Genomic DNA, 23,568 nt, shown 5'->3' with positions numbered 1-23,568 from the left:
CTTGTGGACCTGGCATCAGACACACTTGTGGACCTGGGACCAGACACACTTGTAGACCTGGCATCAGACACACTTGTGGATCTGGCACGAGACACTTGTAGACCTGGCACCAGAGACACTTGAGGACCTGGCACCAGAGACACTTGAGCACCTGGCACCAGACACACTTGTGGATCTGGCACGATACACTTGTGGACCTGGCACCAGACACTTGTGGACCTGGCAACAGACAATTGTGGACCTGGCACCAGACACACTTGTGGACCTGGCACCTGACATACTTGTGGACCTGGCACCAGACACACTTGTGGGCCTGGCACCAGATACACTTATTGACCTGGCACCAGATACACTTGTGGACCTGGCACCAGAAAAACTTGGGGATCTGGCACCAGACACACTTGTGGACCTGGCACCAGACACACTTGTGGGCCTGGCACCAGTTACTTGAGGACCTAGCACCAGACACACTTTTGGAACTGGCACCAGACACACTTTTGGAACTGGCACGAGATACTTTTGGACCTGGCACCAGACACACTTGTGGACCTGTCACAAGACACACTTGTGGACCTGGCACCAGACACTTCTAGGCCTGGCACCAGACACACTTGTGGACCTGGCACCCGATAAACTTGTGGACCTGGCATCAGACACACTTGTCGGCCTGGCACCATATACACTTGTGGACCTGGCACCAGATACACTTGTGGTCCTGGCACCAGACACACTTGTGGATCTAGCACCAGACACACTTGTGGACCTGGCACTAGACACTTGTGGACCTGGCACCAGACACACTGGTAGACCTGGCATCAGACACGCTTGTGGGCCTGGCACTAGACACACTTGTGGACCTGGCACCAGACACACTTGTGGACCTGGCACCAGACACACTTGTGGATCTGGAATGAGACACTTGTGGACCTGGCGCCAGATATACTTGTGGACCTGGCACCAGATACACTTGTGGACGTGGCACCAGACACACTTGTGGACATGGCACCAGACACACTTGTGGACCTGGCACCAGACACACTTGTGGACCTGGCACCTGACATACTTGTAGACCTGGCACCAGACACACTTGTGGGCCTGGCACCAGATACACTTGTGGGCCTGGCACCAGACACACTTGTGGACCTGGCACCAGACACACTTGTGGACCTGGCACCTAACACACTTGTGGACCTGGCACCTAACACACTTGTGGACCTGGCACGTAACACACTTGTGGACCTGGCACCTAACACACTTGTGGACCTGGCACCAGACACACTTGTGGACCTGGCACCTAACACACATGTGGACCTGGCACCTAACACACTTGTGGACCTGGCACCTAACACACTTGTGGACCTGGCACCAGACACACTTGTGGACCTGGCACCAGAGACACTTGTGGACCTGGCACCAGACACACTTGTGGACCTGGCACCAGACACACTTGTGGACCTGGCACAGACACACTTGTGGACCTGGCACCAAACACTTGTGGACCTGGCACCTAACACACTTGTGGACCTGGCACCTAACACACTTGTGGACCTGGCACCAGACACTTGTGGACCTGGCACCAGACACACTTGTGGACCTGGCACCAGACAAACTTGTGGACCTGGCACCATACACACTTGTGGGCCTGGCACCAGACACACCTGTGGACCTGGCACCAGACACACTTGTGGACCTGGCACCAAACATTTGTGGACCTGGCGCCTAACACACTTGTGGGCCTGGCACCAGACACACTTGTGGACCTGGCACCAGACACACTTGTGGACCTGGCACCAAACACTTGTGGACCTGGCACCAGACACACTTGTGGACCTGGCACCAGACACACTTGTGGACCTGGCACCAGACACACTTGTGGACCTGGCACAAGACACACTTGTGGACCTGGCACCAAACACTTGTGGACCTGGCACCAGACACACTTGTGGACCTGGCACTAGACACACTTGTGGACCTGGCACTAGACAGACTTGTGGACCTGGCACCAGACACACTTGTGGACCTGGCACGAGACACTTGTGGACCTGGCACCAGACACACTTGTGGACCTGGCACTAGACACACTTGTGGACCTGGCACCAGACAGACTTGTGGACCTGGCACCAGACACACTTGTGGACATGGCACGAGACACTTGTGGACCTGGCACGAGACACTTGTGGACCTGGCACCAAACACTTGTGGACCTGGCACCAGACACACTTGTGGACCTGGCACGAGACACTTGTGGACCTGGCACCAAATCACTTGTGGACCTGGCACTAGACACTTGTGGACCTGGCACCTGACACACTTGTGGACCTGGCACCAGACACACTTGTGGACCTGGCACCAGACACACTTGTGGACCTGGCACCAGACACACTTGTGGATCTGGCACCAGACACACTTGTGGACCTGGCACCAAACACTTGTGGACCTGGCACCAGACAGACTTGTGGACCTGGCACCAGACACACTTGTGGACCTGGCACAAGACACTTGTGGACCTGGCACCAGACACACTTGTGGACCTGGCACTAGACACACTTGTGGACCTGGCACCAGACAGACTTGTGGACCTGGCACCAGACACACTTGTGGACCTGGCACGAGACATTTGTGGACCTGGCACGAGACACTTGTGGACCTGGCGCCAAACACTTGTGGACCTGGCACCAGACACACTTGTGGACCTGGCACGAGACACTTGTGGACCTGGCACCAAACCACTTGTGGACCTGGCACTTGACACTTGTGGACCTGGCACCTGACACTCTTGTGGACCTGGCACCAGACACACTTGTGGACCTGGCACGAGACACACTTTTGGAACTGGCACCAGACACACCTGTGGACCTGGCACCAGACACACTTGTGGACCTGGCACCAGACACACTTGTGGACCTGGCACCAGACACACTTGTGGACCTGGCACCAAACACTTGTGGACCTGGCACCAGACACACTTGTGGACCTGGCACCAGACACACTTGTGGACCTGGCACCAGACACACTTGTGGACCTGGCACAAGACACACTTGTGGACCTGGCACCAAACACTTGTGGACCTGGCACCAGACACACTTGTGGACCTGGCACTAGACACACTTGTGGACCTGGCACTAGACAGACTTGTGGACCTGGCACCAGACACACTTGTGGACCTGGCACGAGACACTTGTGGACCTGGCACCAGACACACTTGTGGACCTGGCACTAGACACACTTGTGGACCTGGCACCAGACAGACTTGTGGACCTGGCACCAGACACACTTGTGGACATGGCACGAGACACTTGTGGACCTGGCACGAGACACTTGTGGACCTGGCACCAAACACTTGTGGACCTGGCACCAGACACACTTGTGGACCTGGCACGAGACACTTGTGGACCTGGCACCAAATCACTTGTGGACCTGGCACTAGACACTTGTGGACCTGGCACCTGACACACTTGTGGACCTGGCACCAGACACACTTGTGGACCTGGCACCAGACACACTTGTGGACCTGGCACCAGACACACTTGTGGATCTGGCACCAGACACACTTGTGGACCTGGCACCAAACACTTGTGGACCTGGCACCAGACAGACTTGTGGACCTGGCACCAGACACACTTGTGGACCTGGCACAAGACACTTGTGGACCTGGCACCAGACACACTTGTGGACCTGGCACTAGACACACTTGTGGACCTGGCACCAGACAGACTTGTGGACCTGGCACCAGACACACTTGTGGACCTGGCACGAGACATTTGTGGACCTGGCACGAGACACTTGTGGACCTGGCGCCAAACACTTGTGGACCTGGCACCAGACACACTTGTGGACCTGGCACGAGACACTTGTGGACCTGGCACCAAACCACTTGTGGACCTGGCACTTGACACTTGTGGACCTGGCACCTGACACTCTTGTGGACCTGGCACCAGACACACTTGTGGACCTGGCACGAGACACACTTTTGGAACTGGCACCAGACACACCTGTGGACCTGGCACCAGACACACTTGTGGACCTGGCACCAAACATTTGTGGACCTGGCGCCTAACACACTTGTGGGCCTGGCACCAGACACACTTGTGGACCTGGCACCAGACACACTTGTGGACCTGGCACCAAACACTTGTGGACCTGGCACCAGACACACTTGTGGACCTGGCACCAGACACACTTGTGGACCTGGCACCAGACACACTTGTGGACCTGGCACAAGACACACTTGTGGACCTGGCACCAAACACTTGTGGACCTGGCACCAGACACACTTGTGGACCTGGCACTAGACACACTTGTGGACCTGGCACTAGACAGACTTGTGGACCTGGCACCAGACACACTTGTGGACCTGGCACGAGACACTTGTGGACCTGGCACCAGACACACTTGTGGACCTGGCACTAGACACACTTGTGGACCTGGCACCAGACAGACTTGTGGACCTGGCACCAGACACACTTGTGGACATGGCACGAGACACTTGTGGACCTGGCACGAGACACTTGTGGACCTGGCACCAAACACTTGTGGACCTGGCACCAGACACACTTGTGGACCTGGCACGAGACACTTGTGGACCTGGCCCCAAATCACTTGTGGACCTGGCACTAGACACTTGTGGACCTGGCACCTGACACACTTGTGGACCTGGCACCAGACACACTTGTGGACCTGGCACCAGACACACTTGTGGACCTGGCACCAGACACACTTGTGGATCTGGCACCAGACACACTTGTGGACCTGGCACCAAACACTTGTGGACCTGGCACCAGACAGACTTGTGGACCTGGCACCAGACACACTTGTGGACCTGGCACAAGACACTTGTGGACCTGGCACCAGACACACTTGTGGACCTGGCACTAGACACACTTGTGGACCTGGCACCAGACAGACTTGTGGACCTGGCACCAGACACACTTGTGGACCTGGCACGAGACATTTGTGGACCTGGCACGAGACACTTGTGGACCTGGCGCCAAACACTTGTGGACCTGGCACCAGACACACTTGTGGACCTGGCACGAGACACTTGTGGACCTGGCACCAAACCACTTGTGGACCTGGCACTTGACACTTGTGGACCTGGCACCTGACACTCTTGTGGACCTGGCACCAGACACACTTGTGGACCTGGCACGAGACACACTTTTGGAACTGGCACCAGACACACTTGTGGACCTGGCACGAGACACTTGTGGACCTGGCGCCAAACACTTGTGGACCTGGCACCAGACACACTTGTGGACCTGGCACCAAACCACTTGTGGACCTGGCACTAGACACTTGTGGACCTGGCACCTGACACTCTTGTGGACCTGGCACCAGACACACTTGTGGACCTGGCACGAGACACTTGTGGACCTGGCACCAAACATTTGTGGACCTGGCACCAGACACACTTGTGGACCTGTCACAAGACACACTTGTGGACCTGGCACCAGACACATTTGTGGACCTGGCACCAGACACACTTGTGGATCTAGTACCAGACACACTTTTGGACCTGGCACCAGACACTTGTTGGCCTGGCACCAGATACACTTGTTGACCTGGCACCAGACACACTTGTGGATCTGGCACCAGACACACTTTTGGAATTGGCACTAGACGCTTGTGGACCTGACACCAGACACACTTGTGGACCTGGCACCAGACACACTTGTGGACCTGTCACAAGACACACTTGTGGACCTGGACCAGACACACTTGTGGACCTGTCACAAGACACACTTGTGGACCTGGCACCAGACACTTGTGGACCTGGCACCAGACACACTTGTGGACCTGACAACAGACACTTGTGGACCTGTCTCCAGACACACTTGTGGACCTGGCACCAGACACACTTGTGGACCCTGGCACCAGATACACTTGTTGACCTGACTCTAGACACTTGTGGACCTGGCACCAGACACACTTGTGGATCTGGCACCAGACACACCTGTGGACCTGGCACCAGACACACTTGTGGACCTGGCACCAAACACTTGTAGACCTGGCACCTGACACACTTGTGGACCTGGCACCAGACACACTTGTTGACCTGGCACTAGACACTTGTGGACCTGGCACTAGACACGTGTGGACCTGGCACCAGACACACTTGTTGACCTGGCACTAGACACTTGTGGACCTGGCACTAGACACTTGTGGACCTGGCACCAGACACACTTGTTGACCTGGCACTAGACACTTGTGGACCTGGCACTAGACACTTGTGGACCTGGCACCAGACACACTTGTGGACCTGGCACTAGACACACTTGTGGACCTGGCATCAAACACTTGTAGACCTGGCACCTGACACACTTGTGGACCTGGCACCAGACACACATGTGAGCCTGTCACGAGACACTTGTGGACCTGGAACTAGACACTTGTGGACCTGGCACAAGACATACTTGTGGACCAGGCACCAGACACACTTGTGGACCTGGCACCAGGAGCACTTTGCTTGCCACTCTCCATAGTGTATAGTAGGTCACTGGAAATGGGAGACCTACCAGAAATATGGAAGACTGCTAATGTAGTACCAATACTTAAAAAGGGTGACAGACAAGAGGCACTGAACTACAGGCCAGTGTCCTTAACTTGTATACCATGCAAGGTGATGGAGAAGATTGTGAGAAAAAACCTAGTAACACATCTGGAGAGAAGAGACTTCGTTACAACCCATCAACATGTGTTCAGGGAGGGTAAATCATGCCTTACAGGCTTGATAGAATTCTACGATCAGGTGACAAAGATAAGGCAAGAAAGAGAAGAATTGGCGGACTGCGTTTTTTTGGACTGTCGGAAAGCCTTTGACACAGTACCCTATAAAAGGTTGATGCATAAGCTGGAGAGACAGGCAGGAGTAACTAGTAGGGCGCTCCAGTGGATAAGGGAGTACCTAAGCAATAGGAAGCAGAGAGTAATAGTGAGGGGTGAGACCTCAGAATGGCGTGAAGTCACCAGTGGAGTCCCACAGGGCTCTGTGCTTGGACCTAACCTGTTTCTGATATACGTAAATGATCTCCCAGAGGGCATAAACTCATTCCTCTCAATGTTTGCTGACGACGCCAAAATTATGAGAAGGATTAGGACAGAGGAGGACAGCTTGAGGCTTCAAGAAGACCTGGACAAGCTGCAGGAATGGTCGAACAAATGGCTGTTAGAGTTTAACCCAAGCAAATGTAATGTAATGAAGATAGGGGTAGGAAGCAGGAGACCAGATACAAGGTATCACTTGGGAGATGAAATACTTGAAGAGTCAGAGAGAGAGAAAGACCTGGGGGTTGATATCACGCCAGACCTCTCCCCTGAAGCTCATATCAAAAGGATAACATCAGCAGCATATACCAGGTTGGCTAAATAAGAACGGCCTTTAGAAACTTGTGTAAGGAATCTTTCAGAACATTATATACCACATATGTCAGACCAATCTTGGAGTATGCGGCTCCAGCATGGAGTCCATATCTAGTCAAGCATAAAACTAAACTGGAAAAAGTTCAAAGGTTTGCCACCAGACTAGTACCCGAGCTGAGAGGTATGAGCTACGAGGAGAGACTACGGGAATTGAACCTAACTTCGTTGGAAGACAGAAGAGTTAGGGGGGACATGATCAACACATTCAAGATTCTCAAGGGAATCGACAGGGTTGATAAAGAGAGGCTATTTAACACTAGGGGCCACATGTGGAAACTGAGTGCCCAAATGAACCACAGAGATATTAGAAAAAACTTTTTTAGTGTCAGAGTGCTTGACAAATGGAATGCATTAGGCAGTAATGTGGAGAAGGCTGACTCCATACACAGTTTCAAGTGTAGATATGATAGAGCACAATAGGCTCAAGAACCTGTACACCTGTTGATTGACGGTTGAGAGGCGGGACCACAGAGCCAGAGCTCAACCCCCGCAAGCACAACTAGGTGAGTACACACAAACACAAACACGCACGCACACGCACGCACACACACACACACACACACACACACTCAAACACACAAACCTACACACACACACACACACACACACACACACACACACACACACACACACACACAGGAAGCAACCCGTAACAGCTGTTTAAATCCCAGGTACCTATTTACTGCTAGGTAACAGGGGCAACAGGGTGAAACAAACTGCCAAATTTCGTTTCTGCCATCACCGGAGGATCGAACACGGACGCTAGGATTACGAGTCGAGAGCGCTGTCTACTCAGCTGTCAGGCCCCGTAGTGCGTGTATTCGTCAAAAACATAATTTGCGAGAGGTTAAGGGAAAGGAATGATGCTTCCTGGGTTGGAGGGTTGGTGTGGGGTTAGTCACTTAGTGGCCTGGGACCTGTGGGGGAGGTCGGGTGGGCGGGGGGTTGCCAGTTATGATTTTAATGAATGAATTTGTTAAGATAGGGTATTTATGTAAAAGACGCTGTGAAGAGATAGTAACAAAAGTGTTCCTGACTGATGTGAGGTAGTGTGTCATTGACTTGTATGTTAGAAAAATTAATGCATACATGAAAATTACCTGTTCTTTGAAAAGGTTTCTTTGTAAAATAAGTACAAGTTATTTTGTAAACAAAATATGATTATTTTTCTTTAATAAACACACATGAGCACAAATGGTCCTCGTGAGTCAGAGAGATTGAGAGCGAACTAAAAATAGTAACAAAAAATGAGACAATGATGGGATACTATGTAATTCAAACATAAACCTGTTAACCATGTAAATTACAGTACCACTAATCACGGGTACACGTACATATGTCAATCAATTTACATAAATAAACATTCACTAATATGTTCCCTCAACAACGGACACAGATAATTACCGTACACGTGTCAGTCCAATTGCAGGTACACATAGACACACAGCTGCACTTGTCTGTCGCTCCTGACAATAGTAAACATGTAACAAAAAATGTAACAATGATGGGACACTATGTCATTCACACGTACACACGCTAACATTATAAATTACAGTAACACTAAACACGCGTACACGTATATATGTCAATCAATTTAGATAAAAAAACATTCACTAATATGTTCCTTTTAAGATTAACACACAGATAATTACCGTACACATGTCAGTCCAATTGCAGGTACACATAGACACACATAGCTGCACTTGTCTGTCGCTCCTGATAATAGTATACATAGGTATACACACAGAACAGTCCTTTATCAACTAATGTGTGTGTGTGTGTGTGTGTGTGTGTGTGTGTGTGTATTTACTCCTTGTATTTACTATTTGTGTCTACAAAATTGAGTTATTAGCTCTTGGACCCCGCCTCTCAAACATATGTATTTTTCATATTTTATATCTACTACATTTATTTTTCACTAACACACACACACACAGGTACACAAAGAATGACAAAGAGGCGTGTGAAGAACTCAACAAAAGGTCCAGGAGGTCTTTACAATAGAACACGGAGAAGTCACTTCGCTAGGAGAGGTGGCAGCAAACCAGGTGACCTTGGAAAGGTTCGAAATTACAAGAGATGAGGTCAAGAAACATCTATTGGAGCTGGATGTGAGAAAAGCTGTTGGGCCGGATGGAATCTCACCATGGGTATTGAAAGAGTGTGCAGGAGCACTTTGCTTGCCACTCTCCATAGTGTATAGTAGGTCACTGGAAATGGGAGACCTACCAGAAATATGGAAGACTGCTAATGTAGTACCAATACTTAAAAAGGGTGACAGACAAGAGGCACTGAACTACAGGCCAGTGTCCTTAACTTGTATACCATGCAAGGTGATGGAGAAGATTGTGAGAAAAAACCTAGTAACACATCTGGAGAGAAGAGACTTCGTTACAACCCATCAACATGTGTTCAGGGAGGGTAAATCATGCCTTACAGGCTTGATAGAATTCTACGATCAGGTGACAAAGATAAGGCAAGAAAGAGAAGAATGGGCGGACTGCGTTTTTTTGGACTGTCGGAAAGCCTTTGACACAGTACCCTATAAAAGGTTGATGCATAAGCTGGAGAGACAGGCAGGAGTAACTAGTAGGGCGCTCCAGTGGATAAGGGAGTACCTAAGCAATAGGAAGCAGAGAGTAATAGTGAGGGGTGAGACCTCAGAATGGCGTGAAGTCACCAGTGGAGTCCCACAGGGCTCTGTGCTTGGACCTAACCTGTTTCTGATATACGTAAATGATCTCCCAGAGGGCATAAACTCATTCCTCTCAATGTTTGCTGACGACGCCAAAATTATGAGAAGGATTAGGACAGAGGAGGACAGCTTGAGGCTTCAAGAAGACCTGGACAAGCTGCAGGAATGGTCGAACAAATGGCTGTTAGAGTTTAACCCAAGCAAATGTAATGTAATGAAGATAGGGGTAGGAAGCAGGAGACCAGATACAAGGTATCACTTGGGAGATGAAATACTTCAAGAGTCAGAGAGAGAGAAAGACCTGGGGGTTGATATCACGCCAGACCTCTCCCCTGAAGCTCATATCAAAAGGATAACATCAGCAGCATATACCAGGTAGGCTAAATAAGAACGGCCTTTAGAAACTTGTGTAAGGAATCTTTCAGAACAATATATACCACATATGTCAGACCAATCTTGAAGTATGCGGCTCCAGCATGGAGTCCATATCTAGTCAAGCATAAAACTAAACTGGAAAAAGTTCAAAGGTTTGCCACCAGACTAGTACCCGAGCTGAGAGGTATGAGCTACGAGGAGAGACTACGGGAATTGAACCTAACTTCGTTGGAAGACAGAAGAGTTAGGGGGGACATGATCAACACATTCAAGATTCTCAAGGGAATCGACAGGGTTGATAAAGAGAGGCTATTTAACACTAGGGGCCACATGTGGAAACTGAGTGCCCAAATGAACCACAGAGATATTAGAAAAAACTTTTTTAGTGTCAGAGTGCTTGACAAATGGAATGCATTAGGCAGTAATGTGGAGAAGGCTGACTCCATACACAGTTTCAAGTGTAGATATGATAGAGCACAATAGGCTCAAGAACCTGTACACCTGTTGATTGACGGTTGAGAGGCGGGACCACAGAGCCAGAGCTCAACCCCCGCAAGCACAACTAGGTGAGTACACACAAACACACACAAACACGCACGCACACGCACGCACACACACACACACACACACACACACTCAAACACACAAACCTACACACACACACACACACACACACACACAGGAAGCAACCCGTAACAGCTGTTTAAATCCCAGGTACCTATTTACTGCTAGGTAACAGGGGCAACAGGGTGAAACAAACTGCCAAATTTCGTTTCTGCCATCACCGGAGGATCGAACACGGACGCTAGGATTACGAGTCGAGAGCGCTGTCTACTCAGCTGTCAGGCCCCGTAGTGCGTGTATTCGTCAAAAACATAATTTGCGAGAGGTTAAGGGAAAGGAATGATGCTTCCTGGGTTGGAGGGTTGGTGTGGGGTTAGTCACTTAGTGGCCTTGGACCTGTGGGGGAGGTCGGGTGGGCGGGGGGTTGCCAGTTATGATTTTAATGAAAGAATTTGTTAAGATAGGGTATTTATGTAAAAGACGCTGTGAAGAGATAGTAACAAAAGTGTTCCTGACTGATGTGAGGTAGTGTGTCATTGTCTTGTATGTTAGAAAAATTAATGCATACATGAAAATTACCTGTTCTTTGAAAAGTTTTCTTTGTAAAATAAGTACAAGTTATTTTGTAAACAAAATATGATTATTTTTCTTTAATAAACACACATGAGCACAAATGGTCCTCGTGAGTCAGAGAGATTGAGAGCGAACTAAAAATAGTAACAAAAAATGAGACAATGATGGGATACTATGTAATTCAAACATAAACCTGTTAACCATGTAAATTACAGTACCACTAATCACGGGTACACGTACATATGTCAATCAATTTACATAAATAAACATTCACTAATATGTTCCCTCAACAACGGACACAGATAATTACCGTACACGTGTCAGTCCAATTGCAGGTACACATAGACACACAGCTGCACTTGTCTGTCGCTCCTGACAATAGTAAACATGTAACAAAAAATGTAACAATGATGGGACACTATGTCATTCACACGTACACACGCTAACATTATAAATTACAGTAACACTAAACACGCGTACACGTATATATGTCAATCAATTTAGATAAAAAAAACATTCACTAATATGTTCCTTTTAAAATTAACACACAGATAATTACCGTACACATGTCAGTCCAATTGCAGGTACACATAGACACACATAGCTGCACTTGTCTGTCGCTCCTGATAATAGTATACATAGGTATACACACAAAACAGTCCTTTATCAACTAATGTGTGTGTGTGTGTGTGTGTGTGTGTGTGTGTGTGTGTGTGTGTGTGTGTGTGAGTATTTACTCCTTGTATTTACTATTTGTGTCTACAAAATTATAAATTATTAGCTCTTGGACCCCGCCTCTCAAACATATGTATTTTTCATTTTTTATATCTACTACATTTATTTTTCACTAACACACACACACACAGGTACACAAAGAATGACAAAGAGGCGTGTGAAGAACTCAACAAAAGGTTCCAGGAGGTCTTTACAATAGAACACGGAGAAGTCACTTCGCTAGGAGAGGTGGCAGCAAACCAGGTGACCTTGGAAAGGTTCGAAATTACAAGAGATGAGGTCAAGAAACATCTATTGGAGCTGGATGTGAGAAAAGCTATTGGGCCGGATGGAATCTCACCATGGGTATTGAAAGAGTGTGCAGGAGCACTTTGCTTGCCACTCTCCATAGTGTATAGTAGGTCACTGGAAATGGGAGACCTACCAGAAATATGGAAGACTGCTAATGTAGTACCAATACTTAAAAAGGGTGACAGACAAGAGGCACTGAACTACAGGCCAGTGTCCTTAACTTGTATACCATGCAAGGTGATGGAGAAGATTGTGAGAAAAAACCTAGTAACACATCTGGAGAGAAGAGACTTCGTTACAACCCATCAACATGTGTTCAGGGAGGGTAAATCATGCCTTACAGGCTTGATAGAATTCTACGATCAGGTGACAAAGATAAGGCAAGAAAGAGAAGAATTGGCGGACTGCGTTTTTTTGGACTGTCGGAAAGCCTTTGACACAGTACCCTATAAAAGGTTGATGCATAAGCTGGAGAGACAGGCAGGAGTAACTAGTAGGGCGCTCCAGTGGATAAGGGAGTACCTAAGCAATAGGAAGCAGAGAGTAATAGTGAGGGGTGAGACCTCAGAATGGCGTGAAGTCACCAGTGGAGTCCCACAGGGCTCTGTGCTTGGACCTAACCTGTTTCTGATATACGTAAATGATCTCCCAGAGGGCATAAACTCATTCCTCTCAATGTTTGCTGACGACGCCAAAATTATGAGAAGGATTAGGACAGAGGAGGACAGCTTGAGGCTTCAAGAAGACCTGGACAAGCTGCAGGAATGGTCGAACAAATGGCTGTTAGAGTTTAACCCAAGCAAATGTAATGTAATGAAGATAGGGGTAGGAAGCAGGAGACCAGATACAAGGTATCACTTGGGAGATGAAATACTTCAAGAGTCAGAGAGAGAGAAAGACCTGGGGGTTGATATCACGCCAGACCTCTCCCCTGAAGCTCATATCAAAAGGATAACATCAGCAGCATATACCAGGTTGGCTAAATAAGAACGGCCTTTAGAAACTTGTGTAAGGAATCTTTCAGAACATTATATACCACATATGTCAGACCAATCTTGGAGTATGCGGCTCCAGCATGGAGTCCATATCTAGTCAAGCATAAAACTAAACTGGAAAAAGTTCAAAGGTTTGCCACCAGACTAGTACCCGAGCTGAGAGGTATGAGCTACGAGGAGAGACTACGGGAATTGAACCTAACTTCGTTGGAAGACAGAAGAGTTAGGGGGGACATGATCAACACATTCAAGATTCTCAAGGGAATCGACAGGGTTGATAAAGAGAGGCTATTTAACACTAGGGGCCACATGTGGAAACTGAGTGCCCAAATGAACCACAGAGATATTAGAAAAAACTTTTTTAGTGTCAGAGTGCTTGACAAATGGAATGCATTAGGCAGTAATGTGGAGAAGGCTGACTCCATACACAGTTTCAAGTGTAGATATGATAGAGCACAATAGGCTCAAGAACCTGTACACCTGTTGATTGACGGTTGAGAGGCGGGACCACAGAGCCAGAGCTCAACCCCCGCAAGCACAACTAGGTGAGTACACACAAACACAAACACGCACGCACACGCACGCACACACACACACACACACACACACTCAAACACACAAACCTACACACACACACACACACACACACACACACACACACACACACACACAGGAAGCAACCCGTAACAGCTGTTTAAATCCCAGGTACCTATTTACTGCTAGGTAACAGGGGCAACAGGGTGAAACAAACTGCCAAATTTCGTTTCTGCCATCACCGGAGGATCGAACACGGACGCTAGGATTACGAGTCGAGAGCGCTGTCTACTCAGCTGTCAGGCCCCGTAGTGCGTGTATTCGTCAAAAACATAATTTGCGAGAGGTTAAGGGAAAGGAATGATGCTTCCTGGGTTGGAGGGTTGGTGTGGGGTTAGTCACTTAGTGGCCTTGGACCTGTGGGGGAGGTCGGGTGGGCGGGGGGTTGCCAGTTATGATTTTAATGAATGAATTTGTTAAGATAGGGTATTTATGTAAAAGACGCTGTGAAGAGATAGTAACAAAAGTGTTCCTGACTGATGTGAGGTAGTGTGTCATTGACTTGTATGTTAGAAAAATTAATGCATACATGAAAATTACCTGTTCTTTGAAAAGGTTTCTTTGTAAAATAAGTACAAGTTATTTTGTAAACAAAATATGATTATTTTTCTTTAATAAACACACATGAGCACAAATGGTCCTCGTGAGTCAGAGAGATTGAGAGCGAACTAAAAATAGTAACAAAAAATGAGACAATGATGGGATACTATGTAATTCAAACATAAACCTGTTAACCATGTAAATTACAGTACCACTAATCACGGGTACACGTACATATGTCAATCAATTTACATAAATAAACATTCACTAATATGTTCCCTCAACAACGGACACAGATAATTACCGTACACGTGTCAGTCCAATTGCAGGTACACATAGACACACAGCTGCACTTGTCTGTCGCTCCTGACAATAGTAAACATGTAACAAAAAATGTAACAATGATGGGACACTATGTCATTCACACGTACACACGCTAACATTATAAATTACAGTAACACTAAACACGCGTACACGTATATATGTCAATCAATTTAGATAAAAAAACATTCACTAATATGTTCCTTTTAAGATTAACACACAGATAATTACCGTACACATGTCAGTCCAATTGCAGGTACACATAGACACACATAGCTGCACTTGTCTGTCGCTCCTGATAATAGTATACATAGGTATACACACAGAACAGTCCTTTATCAACTAATGTGTGTGTGTGTGTGTGTGTGTGTGTGTGTGTGTGTATTTACTCCTTGTATTTACTATTTGTGTCTACAAAATTGAGTTATTAGCTCTTGGACCCCGCCTCTCAAACATATGTATTTTTCATTTTTTATATCTACTACATTTATTTTTCACTAACACACACACACACAGGTACACAAAGAATGACAAAGAGGCGTGTGAAGAACTCAACAAAAGGTTCCAGGAGGTCTTTACAATAGAACACGGAGAAGTCACTTCGCTAGGAGAGGTGGCAGCAAACCAGGTGACCTTGGAAAGGTTCGAAATTACAAGAGATGAGGTCAAGAAACATCTATTGGAGCTGGATGTGAGAAAAGCTGTTGGGCCGGATGGAATCTCACCATGGGTATTGAAAGAGTGTGCAGGAGCACTTTGCTTGCCACTCTCCATAGTGTATAGTAGGTCACTGGAAATGGGAGACCTACCAGAAATATGGAAGACTGCTAATGTAGTACCAATACTTAAAAAGGGTGACAGACAAGAGGCACTGAACTACAGGCCAGTGTCCTTAACTTGTATACCATGCAAGGTGATGGAGAAGATTGTGAGAAAAAACCTAGTAACACATCTGGAGAGAAGAGACTTCGTTACAACCCATCAACATGTGTTCAGGGAGGGTAAATCATGCCTTACAGGCTTGATAGAATTCTACGATCAGGTGACAAAGATAAGGCAAGAAAGAGAAGAATGGGCGGACTGCGTTTTTTTGGACTGTCGGAAAGCCTTTGACACAGTACCCTATAAAAGGTTGATGCATAAGCTGGAGAGACAGGCAGGAGTAACTAGTAGGGCGCTCCAGTGGATAAGGGAGTACCTAAGCAATAGGAAGCAGAGAGTAATAGTGAGGGGTGAGACCTCAGAATGGCGTGAAGTCACCAGTGGAGTCCCACAGGGCTCTGTGCTTGGACCTAACCTGTTTCTGATATACGTAAATGATCTCCCAGAGGGCATAAACTCATTCCTCTCAATGTTTGCTGACGACGCCAAAATTATGAGAAGGATTAGGACAGAGGAGGACAGCTTGAGGCTTCAAGAAGACCTGGACAAGCTGCAGGAATGGTCGAACAAATGGCTGTTAGAGTTTAACCCAAGCAAATGTAATGTAATGAAGATAGGGGTAGGAAGCAGGAGACCAGATACAAGGTATCACTTGGGAGATGAAATACTTCAAGAGTCAGAGAGAGAGAAAGACCTGGGGGTTGATATCACGCCAGACCTCTCCCCTGAAGCTCATATCAAAAGGATAACATCAGCAGCATATACCAGGTTGGCTAAATAAGAACGGCCTTTAGAAACTTGTGTAAGGAATCTTTCAGAACATTATATACCACATATGTCAGACCAATCTTGGAGTATGCGGCTCCAGCATGGAGTCCATATCTAGTCAAGCATAAAACTAAACTGGAAAAAGTTCAAAGGTTTGCCACCAGACTAGTACCCGAGCTGAGAGGTATGAGCTACGAGGAGAGACTACGGGAATTGAACCTAACTTCGTTGGAAGACAGAAGAGTTAGGGGGGACATGATCAACACATTCAAGATTCTCAAGGGAATCGACAGGGTTGATAAAGAGAGGCTATTTAACACTAGGGGCCACATGTGGAAACTGAGTGCCCAAATGAACCACAGAGATATTAGAAAAAACTTTTTTAGTGTCAGAGTGCTTGACAAATGGAATGCATTAGGCAGTAATGTGGAGAAGGCTGACTCCATACACAGTTTCAAGTGTAGATATGATAGAGCACAATAGGCTCAAGAACCTGTACACCTGTTGATTGACGGTTGAGAGGCGGGACCACAGAGCCAGAGCTCAACCCCCGCAAGCACAACTAGGTGAGTACACACAAACACACACAAACACGCACGCACACGCACGCACACACACACACACACACACACTCAAACACACAAACCTACACACACACACACACACACACACACACACACACACACACACACACACACACACACACACACACACAGGAAGCAACCCGTAACAGCTGTTTAAATCCCAGGTACCTATTTACTGCTAGGTAACAGGGGCAACAGGGTGAAACAAACTGCCAAATTTCGTTTCTGCCATCACCGGAGGATCGAACACGGACGCTAGGATTACGAGTCGAGAGCGCTGTCTACTCAGCTGTCAGGCCCCGTAGTGCGTGTATTCGTCAAAAACATAATTTGCGAGAGGTTAAGGGAAAGGAATGATGCTTCCTGGGTTGGAGGGTTGGTGTGGGGTTAGTCACTTAGTGGCCTTTGACCTGTGGGGGAGGTCGGGTGGGCGGGGGGTTGCCAGTTATGATTTTAATGAATGAATTTGTTAAGATAGGGTATTTATGTAAAAGACGCTGTGAAGAGATAGTAACAAAAGTGTTCCTGACTGATGTGAGGTAGTGTGTCATTGACTTGTATGTTAGAAAAATTAATGCATACATGAAAATTACCTGTTCTTTGAAAAGGTTTCTTTGTAAAATAAGTACAAGTTATTTTGTAAACAAAATATGATTATTTTTCTTTAATAAACACACATGAGCACAAATGGTCCTCGTGAGTCAGAGAGATTGAGAGCGAACTAAAAATAGTAACAAAAAATGAGACAATGATGGGATACTATGTAATTCAAACATAAACCTGTTAACCATGTAAATTACAGTACCACTAATCACGGGTACACGTACATATGTCAATCAATTTACATAAATAAACATTCACTAATATGTTCCCTCAACAACGGACACAGATAATTACCGTACACGTGTCAGTCCAATTGCAGGTACACATAGACACACAGCTGCACTTGTCTGTCGCTCCTGACAATAGTAAACATGTAACAAAAAATGTAACAATGATGGGACACTATGTCATTCACACGTACACACGCTAACATTATAAATTACAGTAACACTAAACACGCGTACACGTATATATGTCAATCAATTTAGATAAAAAAACATTCACTAATATGTTCCTTTTAAAATTAACACACAGATAATTACCGTACACATGTCAGTCCAATTGCAGGTACACATAGACACACATAGCTGCACTTGTCTGTCGCTCCTGATAATAGTATACATAGGTATACACACAAAACAGTCCTTTATCAACTAATGTGTGTGTGTGTGTGTGTGTGTGTGTGTGTGTGTGTGTGTGTGTGTGTGTGTGTGAGTATTTACTCCTTGTATTTACTATTTGTGTCTACAAAATTATAATTATTAGCTCTTGGACCCCGCCTCTCAAACATATGTATTTTTCATTTTTTATATCTACTACATATATTTTTCACTAACACACACACACACAGGTACACAAAGAATGACAAAGAGGCGTGTGAAGAACTCAACAAAAGGTTCCAGGAGGTCTTTACAATAGAACACGGAGAAGTCACTTCGCTAGGAGAGGTGGCAGCAAACCAGGTGACCTTGGAAAGGTTCGAAATTACAAGAGATGAGGTCAAGAAACATCTATTGGAGCTGGATGTGAGAAAAGCTGTTGGGCCGGATGGAATCTCACCATGGGTATTGAAAGAGTGTGCAGGAGCACTTTGCTTGCCACTCTCCATAGTGTATAGTAGGTCACTGGAAATGGGAGACCTACCAGAAATATGGAAGACTGCTAATGTAGTACCAATACTTAAAAAGGGTGACAGACAAGAGGCACTGAACTACAGGCCAGTGTCCTTAACTTGTATACCATGCAAGGTGATGGAGAAGATTGTGAGAAAAAACCTAGTAACACATCTGGAGAGAAGAGACTTCGTTACAACCCATCAACATGTGTTCAGGGAGGGTAAATCATGCCTTACAGGCTTGATAGAATTCTACGATCAGGTGACAAAGATAAGGCAAGAAAGAGAAGAATTGGCGGACTGCGTTTTTTTGGACTGTCGGAAAGCCTTTGACACAGTACCCTATAAAAGGTTGATGCATAAGCTGGAGAGACAGGCAGGAGTAACTAGTAGGGCGCTCCAGTGGATAAGGGAGTACCTAAGCAATAGGAAGCAGAGAGTAATAGTGAGGGGTGAGACCTCAGAATGGCGTGAAGTCACCAGTGGAGTCCCACAGGGCTCTGTGCTTGGACCTAACCTGTTTCTGATATACGTAAATGATCTCCCAGAGGGCATAAACTCATTCCTCTCAATGTTTGCTGACGACGCCAAAATTATGAGAAGGATTAGGACAGAGGAGGACAGCTTGAGGCTTCAAGAAGACCTGGACAAGCTGCAGGAATGGTCGAACAAATGGCTGTTAGAGTTTAACCCAAGCAAATGTAATGTAATGAAGATAGGGGTAGGAAGCAGGAGACCAGATACAAGGTATCACTTGGGAGATGAAATACTTCAAGAGTCAGAGAGAGAGAAAGACCTGGGGGTTGATATCACGCCAGACCTCTCCCCTGAAGCTCATATCAAAAGGATAACATCAGCAGCATATACCAGGTTGGCTAAATAAGAACGGCCTTTAGAAACTTGTGTAAGGAATCTTTCAGAACATTATATACCACATATGTCAGACCAATCTTGGAGTATGCGGCTCCAGCATGGAGTCCATATCTAGTCAAGCATAAAACTAAACTGGAAAAAGTTCAAAGGTTTGCCACCAGACTAGTACCCGAGCTGAGAGGTATGAGCTACGAGGAGAGACTACGGGAATTGAACCTAACTTCGTTGGAAGACAGAAGAGTTAGGGGGGACATGATCAACACATTCAAGATTCTCAAGGGAATCGACAGGGTTGATAAAGAGAGGCTATTTAACACTAGGGGCCACATGTGGAAACTGAGTGCCCAAATGAACCACAGAGATATTAGAAAAAACTTTTTTAGTGTCAGAGTGCTTGACAAATGGAATGCATTAGGCAGTAATGTGGAGAAGGCTGACTCCATACACAGTTTCAAGTGTAGATATGATAGAGCACAATAGGCTCAAGAACCTGTACACCTGTTGATTGACGGTTGAGAGGCGGGACCACAGAGCCAGAGCTCAACCCCCGCAAGCACAACTAGGTGAGTACACACAAACACACACAAACACGCACGCACACGCACGCACACACACACACACACACACACACACTCAAACACACAAACCTACACACACACACACACACACACACACACACACACACACACACACAGGAAGCAACCCGTAACAGCTGTTTAAATCCCAGGTACCTATTTACTGCTAGGTAACAGGGGCAACAGGGTGAAACAAACTGCCAAATTTCGTTTCTGCCATCACCGGAGGATCGAACACGGACGCTAGGATTACGAGTCGAGAGCGCTGTCTACTCAGCTGTCAGGCCCCGTAGTGCGTGTATTCGTCAAAAACATAATTTGCGAGAGGTTAAGGGAAAGGAATGATGCTTCCTGGGTTGGAGGGTTGGTGTGGGGTTAGTCACTTAGTGGCCTTTGACCTGTGGGGGAGGTCGGGTGGGCGGGGGGTTGCCAGTTATGATTTTAATGAATGAATTTGTTAAGATAGGGTATTTATGTAAAAGACGCTGTGAAGAGATAGTAACAAAAGTGTTCCTGACTGATGTGAGGTAGTGTGTCATTGACTTGTATGTTAGAAAAATTAATGCATACATGAAAATTACCTGTTCTTTGAAAAGTTTTCTTTGTAAAATAAGTACAAGTTATTTTGTAAACAAAATATGATTATTTTTCTTTAATAAACACACATGAGCACAAATGGTCCTCGTGAGTCAGAGAGATTGAGAGCGAACTAAAAATAGTAACAAAAAATGAGACAATGGTGGGATACTATGTAATTCAAACATAAACCTGTTAACCATGTAAATTACAGTACCACTAATCACGGGTACACGTACATATGTCAATCAATTTACATAAATAAACATTCACTAATATGTTCCCTCAACAACGGACACAGATAATTACCGTACACGTGTCAGTCCAATTGCAGGTACACATAGACACACAGCTGCACTTGTCTGTCGCTCCTGACAATAGTAAACATGTAACAAAAAATGTAACAATGATGGGACACTATGTCATTCACACGTACACACGCTAACATTATAAATTACAGTAACACTAAACACGCGTACACGTATATATGTCAATCAATTTAGATAAAAAAAACATTCACTAATATGTTCCTTTTAAAATTAACACACAGATAATTACCGTACACATGTCAGTCCAATTGCAGGTACACATAGACACACATAGCTGCACTTGTCTGTCGCTCCTGATAATAGTATACATAGGTATACACACAAAACAGTCCTTTATCAACTAATGTGTGTGTGTGTGTGTGTGTGTGTGTGTGAGTATTTACTCCTTGTATTTACTATTTGTGTCTACAAAATTATAAATTATTAGCTCTTGGACCCCGCCTCTCAAACATATGTATTTTTCATTTTTTATATCTACTACATTTATTTTTCACTAACACACACACACACAGGTACACAAAGAATGACAAAGAGGCGTGTGAAGAACTCAACAAAAGGTTCCAGGAGGTCTTTACAATAGAACACGGAGAAGTCACTTCGCTAGGAGAGGTGGCAGCAAACCAGGTGACCTTGGAAAGGTTCGAAATTACAAGAGATGAGGTCAAGAAACATCTATTGGAGCTGGATGTGAGAAAAGCTATTGGGCCGGATGGAATCTCACCATGGGTATTGAAAGAGTGTGCAGGAGCACTTTGCTTGCCACTCTCCATAGTGTATAGTAGGTCACTGGAAATGGGAGACCTACCAGAAATATGGAAGACTGCTAATGTAGTACCAATACTTAAAAAGGGTGACAGACAAGAGGCACTGAACTACAGGCCAGTGTCCTTAACTTGTATACCATGCAAGGTGATGGAGAAGATTGTGAGAAAAAACCTAGTAACACATCTGGAGAGAAGAGACTTCGTTACAACCCATCAACATGTGTTCAGGGAGGGTAAATCATGCCTTACAGGCTTGATAGAATTCTACGATCAGGTGACAAAGATAAGGCAAGAAAGAGAAGAATTGGCGGACTGCGTTTTTTTGGACTGTCGGAAAGCCTTTGACACAGTACCCTATAAAAGGTTGATGCATAAGCTGGAGAGACAGGCAGGAGTAACTAGTAGGGCGCTCCAGTGGATAAGGGAGTACCTAAGCAATAGGAAGCAGAGAGTAATAGTGAGGGGTGAGACCTCAGAATGGCGTGAAGTCACCAGTGGAGTCCCACAGGGCTCTGTGCTTGGACCTAACCTGTTTCTGATATACGTAAATGATCTCCCAGAGGGCATAAACTCATTCCTCTCAATGTTTGCTGACGACGCCAAAATTATGAGAAGGATTAGGACAGAGGAGGACAGCTTGAGGCTTAAGAAGACCTGGACAAGCTGCAGGAATGGTCGAACAAATGGCTGTTAGAGTTTAACCCAAGCAAATGTAATGTAATGAAGATAGGGGTAGGAAGCAGGAGACCAGATACAAGGTATCACTTGGGAGATGAAATACTTCAAGAGTCAGAGAGAGAGAAAGACCTGGGGGTTGATATCACGCCAGACCTCTCCCCTGAAGCTCATATCAAAAGGATAACATCAGCAGCATATACCAGGTTGGCTAAATAAGAACGGCCTTTAGAAACTTGTGTAAGGAATCTTTCAGAACATTATATACCACATATGTCAGACCAATCTTGGAGTATGCGGCTCCAGCATGGAGTCCATATCTAGTCAAGCATAAAACTAAACTGGAAAAAGTTCAAAGGTTTGCCACCAGACTAGTACCCGAGCTGAGAGGTATGAGCTACGAGGAGAGACTACGGGAATTGAACCTAACTTCGTTGGAAGACAGAAGAGTTAGGGGGGACATGATCAACACATTCAAGATTCTCAAGGGAATCGACAGGGTTGATAAAGAGAGGCTATTTAACACTAGGGGCCACATGTGGAAACTGAGTGCCCAAATGAACCACAGAGATATTAGAAAAAACTTTTTTAGTGTCAGAGTGCTTGACAAATGGAATGCATTAGGCAGTAATGTGGAGAAGGCTGACTCCATACACAGTTTCAAGTGTAGATATGATAGAGCACAATAGGCTCAAGAACCTGTACACCTGTTGATTGACGGTT

Source organism: Procambarus clarkii, chromosome 22 (genome assembly GCF_040958095.1).
Source record: "Procambarus clarkii isolate CNS0578487 chromosome 22, FALCON_Pclarkii_2.0, whole genome shotgun sequence".
Lineage (NCBI taxonomy): Eukaryota > Metazoa > Arthropoda > Malacostraca > Decapoda > Cambaridae > Procambarus > Procambarus clarkii.
Note: the sequence above shows the minus strand (reverse complement) of the source record.